The following is a 6833-nucleotide window of genomic DNA, read 5'->3' as shown; positions in this document are numbered from 1 at the left end:
GCTGTGAACAATCTCAATCTCTTTGCCATCCATCCTGATGCTACCAATTGGTCCAGTGGTGAGAATCTTTGTCTTCTTGACATTGAGCCTCAGTCCTACTGAAGGCTACAGTCCTTGACCCTCTGCAGCAAGTGCATGAGGTCCTCTTTAGTTTCAGCAAGCAGGGTTGTGTCATCTGCATAATGCAGCTTGTTACTAGACCTTTCACCAATCCTGATGCCACACTTCTCCTCATAGAGCCCAGCCTCCCGGTTAATCTGCTCTGCCTACAGGTTGAAAAGATATGGAGATGGGACACATCCCTGGCATACACTCTTCCCAATTTTGAACCATGCGGTGTTGCCCTACTCTGTTCTGACCACTGCCTCTTGGTCCAAGTATAGGTCTTGCATTAGCACGATTAAATGTTCTGGAGTTCCCATTCTTCTCAGAGTCAGCCACAGTTTGTTATGATCCACACAGTCAAACGCTAGGCAATATAAACACTTATATGACATAAAAAGGAAGCTAGAAATTAGGTAATGGGAAACTATTATGGGAATAAAAATAAATGTTCCTCTATTCAAAATGGGGAATTATGAGTTAGATCAGAAAAAAACAGAGAAGACATAGTACATATATTAATCTTTTCAAGACAATGCAAACTCAATATTGTATACATAACAGGGAGAAAAGATCTCTCTCCCAGTAGATAGGAGAACTGTAGAAAAATTGCATTGAATTAATAGGAGCTCTGGTGGGGCAGTCTGTAAGAAGCTGATGGTGAAGAGATGGGAGACAAAGAATGTGTTAGTGACTGTGAAACTTGATAGACGAGAAGCATGATTAAAAGGAAAAAATAGTGTAGTGATAGGGAGAGAATAAATGTCTTGTGAATGTTGAAGTTTCTCTAGGCAGGGAGTCAGCTTGTCACATTGTCAAGAAAACTTCAGTAAATGGAAAAATTCAGCAAATTAGGTAAACTGGAAAGGAAGAGAAAAGAGAAAAAAATGATTCTGCTATGTAGGATCCAACAATAAAACAGAAATAAGTGAATACTGCTCTTGCAGTTTCTCTCTCTTTCTCTTTAAACCACACTAATCCATCCCCCTGCTGTGATCTATTTCCAGTAAAGTATTTTTGTTCAAGAAAAAAGATTTTGAAACCGGAAGCTATGTAGACTTAAGAAACTTGTTCTTTATACCAAAAGTTTCTTTTCAAACATGTATCCAATTTACATAATTAGCATAAAAGAATGCTATTAAAATTACTAGGTTAGTACTTTAATAGGTCACAGAAACTGAGACATGATAGAGCAAGACCTCAATTTTACTCAGTTCAAAATTAGTGCAACAGAATTCATTTGACAATTCATTTTGTCTTTCATTCAACAAAGAAATTTTTAGTGCTTTTCGTGTGCCAACAAATTGTCTACGAACTATAATACATCAATGGGAAAAAAAACAACAGATAAAAACCTAGCCTTTATAGAACTTTTCTTTTTGGGTTGGAAAAAAGGAAAATGTGTGCCATCTAGTCCAAACTGACTCAGAGCTGATCCTCTGATGGATTCACGTAAGAACAAACTGTGTTGGACAATGAATGACACATCATAAGAAAACCTAGTATTTAGAGGTAAGAAAGGTGTAGTTTTATGTAACATTTGCCAAATAAAAGCCACCAAGGGAGTAATTAATATGAGTAAAGAAGGGAAACTTGAAAAACTGTAAACAATGAAATATCTGGGGGAAAGTTCTATGTAAATAGAAGTGAAAGGAAAATTTTTTAAACAATGTCCCCACACCCAAGTATTGTAAGAACCTATACCTTTGATCTGTATTGTAAGAACCTATACCTTTGATCTTGTGTGAATGTTTGTGTTCCAGGAACTAGCTGACCACAAACTGAACAATTACTGGCAAAAACCATATTTTAACTAACGTCAGCAGCAGGTAACTGACCTAAAATTGAACTTCTCCTTTTGCAAAGAGCCAATGAGCTAATTCCACACCAAAGAGCCCATGGACCTTGTATAAATCCCCTTGCTTTTTTGGGCTCGGGGTCGACTTCCCAGTCTCCTACATGAGATACAAGTCGTCCTGAAGCTTCGTCAATAAAGCCTCTTGTGATTACAGCGAGTGGATCTGGTGTGAGTTGCTAGGGGTCGCGCCTGGTCTGGGAAAAGCCCTAGTTTGGGGTCTTTCATTTGGGGGCTCTCTCATCTGGGGTCGAGCAGTCAGCCCCGCAACCCACCAGTCAGCCACTTGGAGGTAAGAGGATCCTCTAAAATGTCTTCGTTTCTTTGTCTGTGCGGCTCCGCCAAACCTGTGTGTTCGTAAGGCTGTTTTATTTTCAGCTTACTTTCAGTTTGTGAGTGTGGCGAAGCAGGCGTGTTTGAAAAAACCAGGAGTCACAGCCCTAGCTAGACGTCCCTTACGGATCCAGAGGCTTTCATAGTCTCTGGTCCATCTGAGGGACTTAGAGTGTCGCGCCGGAGAGGAGGGGCCCAGAGGGTTCTCCCGTCTGAAGCAGCTTTCAATTGGTTGTCCTGAAGAGAGCTTCTTGTGTGTCTTTTATTTCTTGTGAGTGTCTGCTGTGTTCTGTGGGCGACGAATATGGGACAGAATATGATGACACCCTTATCCCTGACTTTAGGACATTTTTCTGAAGTAAGAACCAGGGCCAATAATCTCTCCGTTAACGTTAGAAAAGGACCTTGGCAAACCTTCTGTAACTCTGAGTGGCCCGCTCTGGGAGTCGGTTGGCCACCAGAGGGAGCATTTGACTTAACAATCATTTTGGCGGTTAAAGATCTTGCTTTCCAGGAAGGACCAAATGCGCAACCTGACCAACAGCCATACATCATCGAGTGGCAGGATTTAGTGCAGAATCCACCTCCATGGGTAAAACCTTGGGTTTTGAAGAAACATACCACCCCTCCACGTGCATTAGCCCTAAAAACCCGAACTTCTGAGTCCAGAGTTCCTCTGGCTCCAGAAGCTGTGCCATCGGCACCACACAAAATTTATTCTGAGATTGAAAATCCACCTGAGTGGCCTGAGATGTGCCACAATCCTCCCCCATATCAGGGCCAGGTTGATCCCGATCCCCCAACCCTGCAAGTGGCCCCCAGGGACCACCACAGGGGACTCGCAGACGGAGGGGTCTGGAGAGCCCAGATTCCACTGTGGCTCTCCCCTTACGAGCGTACAGAGGGCCCCAGAGCTAGGACAACGCCAACCCCTCCAGTACTGGCCATTTTCCTCTGCTGACCTCTATAATTGGAAGACTAACCATCCTTCCTTTTCAGATAACCCCACAGGGCTTATTGGACTAATTGAGTCCCCCATGTTCTCTCACCAACCCACCTGGGATGATTGCCAGCAACTTCTCCAGGTCCTTTTCACTACTGAGGAGCAAGAGAGAATTCAGACGGAAGCCAGGAAAAATGTCCGAGATGCTGCAGGACAACCAGTCCAGGCTCCTGCTGCCATAGATGAGGGATTTCCTCTCGTTCACCACAACTGGGATTATAACACTGCTGAAAGTAGGGAGCAGCTATCTGCTTACCACCGGGCTCTCGTAGCAGGTCTCAGAGGGGCTGCGCTATGCCCCACTAATTTGGCTAAGGTAAGAGAAGTCCTTCAAGGACCTACCGAATCCCCCTCCGTGTTCCTAGAAAGACTAATGGATGCCTATAGGAGATACACTCCCTTTGACCCCGCGTCAGAGGGACAGAAAGCAGCAGTAGTTATGGCCTTCATTGGGCAGTCTGCTTCAGAAATCAGGAAAAAATTACAGTGCATAGAGGGTTTAGAAGATTTTACATTGAGGGATGTAGTGAAAGAAGCTGAGAAAGTGTACCACAAGAGGGAGACAGAGGAAGAGAAGGCAGAGAGAGAGAAGAAAGAAAGAGAGAGAGGAACGTGAGGACCGGCAAGACGGCCGTCAAGAGAGAAATTTGACAAAAATCTTGGCTGCAGTAGTGAGTGAAAAAGAAAGAGATAGAGCAGGGTCTAGACAGATAGGGCACCTTGGCACTAAGGGATTGAAGCAATATGAAAAGAAACTGCAGTTGGACAAAGACCAGTGTGCATATTGCAAAGACAAGGGACACTGGGCTAAAGAGTGTCCCAAGAAAAAGAATAAGCCGTCAAAAATTCTCACCCTAGATGAAGACTAGGGAAGACGGGGCTTGGATCCCCTCGCCAAGCCTAGGGTAACTATATCTGTGGGGGGGACCCCCGTTGACTTCCTGGTAGACACGGGGGCACAACATTCAGTTCTGAAGCAGCCCCTGGGGAAAATTAGCACAAAGAAGTCAGTGGTGCTAGGGGCTACTGGACAAAAATTTTGGCCATGGACCACAGAATGGACTATAGATCTAGGAAAAAATCAAGTGACTCACTGTTTTCTTGTTATACCGGAGTGCCCAGCCCCACTCTTAGGAAGAGATCTCCTAACTAAACTGAAAGTCCAAATTGAGTTCACTCCAAGGGGGCCTGTAGTTACCTGGAATAGCAACAAGCCTAGCACTCTAGCCCTAGTAGTTCAACTAGAAGAAGAATACAGGGTCCATGAACAAGAGACAGAGGCTAAAGATTTGGACCTTGTAAATTGGTTAAAAGAATTCCCAGAAGCCTGGGTAGAAACAGGGGGGTTAGGTATGGCTAAAAATGTTCCACCAATAGTAGTGGAATTAAAAGCAGCCTCCTCCCCCATTAGAGTTAGACAATATCCTATGAGTAAAGAAGCCAAGGAGGGAATCTGACCACATATCTTCAGGTTGATAAAACAATAGGTTCTAGTTCCATGCCAATCCCCCTGGAACACTCCTCTCTTCCCTGTGAAAAAGCTAGGGACAAATGACTACTGGTCAGTGCAGGATCTAAGAGAAGTGAATCCGAGAGTGCAGGACATACACCTCACAATTCCTAACCCTTACACCCTCCTCAGCATGCTACCACCCGAGAGAAAATGGTATTCTGTCTTAGACTTGAGAGATGCTTTTTTCTGTCTGAGGTTGCATCCCTCTAGCCAAGCTATCTTTGCCTTTGAATGGAGAGACCCTGAGGCCAGGATAACTGAACCATTAACCTGGTGTCGGTTGGCTCAGGGGTTCAAGCATTCGCCGACCCTTTTTGATGAGGCCGTGCACCAAGACCTCAGTGAGTTCCTGACCAGCAACCCTCAGGTGACTTTGTTACAGTATATAGATAATCTGCTCCTAGCCACCCTAAACAGAGAGGAATGCATTGAAGGTACAAAGAAGCTTCTAATGGAGCTGGGGACTTTAGGCTATTGTGCCTCAGCCAAAAAGGCCCAGCTGTGCAAAACTCAAGTAACTTACTTAGGGTATGTACTGAGATATGGCCAAAGGTGGCTAACAGAGGCCCGGGAAAAGACTGTAATGCACATCTCGACTCCCTCCTCACTGAAGCAGGTAAGGGAATTCCTAGGGACAGCCAGGTTTTGTCACCTGTGGATACCCGGGTTTGCCTCCTTGGCAGCACCCCTGTATCCTCTAACCAGAAATCAGGAACAATTTACCTGGAATCCTGAACATCAGACGGCCTTTGAGGACATTAAGAAAGCCTTGCTTTCAGCTACTGCCCTCGCCTTGCCAAACCTGACCAAGCCATTTACCTTATACATAGATGAAAGAGGCGGGGTGGCTAAAGATGTGTTGTCGCAAGGTTTAGGACCTTGGAAACGGCCAGTGGTCTATTTGTCCAAGAAACTAGATGCAGTGGCAGGTGGTTGGCCAGTCTGCCTGAAGGCCATTGCAGCTGCCACGGTCCTAATAAAAGATGCAGACAAATTAACCATGGGGCAGCATGTCTCTGTCACAGCCCCTCATGCATTAGAGAGCATCATTTGACAACCACCTGACCGATGGATGACTAATGCCCGCCTGACCCACTATCAGAGCCTACTCCTCAAGGACAGCGTGACCTTTGGGGCTCCAGGCTTCCTAAACCTGGAGAACCTGCTGCCTGCGGATGGGGACCCAGAACCATACCATTGCTGCGATGAAATTCTAGCAGAAGAAACCAGCAACCAGAAAGACCTAAAAGATCAGCCTTGGCCCCGGTGCCCAACCTGGTTCACTGACGGCAGCAGCTTCGTAAAGAACGGTAAGCAGGCCGCAGGGGCAGCAGTGGTAGACGGGAAGAAAGTTATTTGGTCCGACAGCTTATGTGAAGGAAGCTCCACACAAATAGCCGAGTTAATAGCCCTCACTCAGGCGTTGAAACTAGCAGCAGGAGACGCTATAAATATCTATACAGATAGTTGGTATGCTTTCGCCACAGCCCATATCCATGGGGCCATTTACCGGCAGCGAGACTTTCTTACCTCAGCAGGGAGAGAAGTAAAAAACAAAAAAGAGATCCTACAACTGTTAGATGCTATACACCTGCCAAAGAAAGTAGCCAACATGCCCTGTCCAGGGCACCAACGAAATCAGGATGTCGTAGCTAAAAGGAACTGGATGGCAGACAAAGCCGCTAAGTCAACAGCAGAGAGAATCCCGACATTAGCTACTAAAATATGTGAACTCTGGTGGGCCCCACCATCCGATATTAGTTTTCAGTATTCTGAAGAAGATGAACAAGAAGTGTCTCGCTTAGGATTGACTAATAAGAACTCAGAAGGAGCTGTAATAGATGAAGAGAACAAAAAAGTTCTCCCTCAGAAAGAAGGTAGAGAGTATGTATAACAAATACACTATCTGACCCACTTGTTGTTGTTGTTATGTGTCGTCGAGTCGCCTGCAACTCATAGCAACCCTATGTACAACAGCCCTAAACTCCACTCTGCCCTGTGCCAATCGCACTGTCTCTGACACTCCC

At 45.4% G+C, this 6833-nt stretch overlaps 1 pseudogene; it reads left to right on the top strand.

Annotated features, from left to right (window-relative positions):
* Window positions 1–2594: 2594 nt before the first annotated feature.
* LOC102876543 overlaps window positions 2595–6833 on the top strand; it is an 8017-nt pseudogene continuing 3778 nt past the window's right edge.

This window comes from Elephantulus edwardii, unplaced genomic scaffold (assembly GCF_000299155.1).
Source record: "Elephantulus edwardii isolate Elephantulus edwardi_28Jun2011 unplaced genomic scaffold, EleEdw1.0 scaffold00021, whole genome shotgun sequence".
Lineage (NCBI taxonomy): Eukaryota > Metazoa > Chordata > Mammalia > Macroscelidea > Macroscelididae > Elephantulus > Elephantulus edwardii.
Note: the sequence above shows the minus strand (reverse complement) of the source record. Positions and strands in the feature narration are given on the sequence as shown.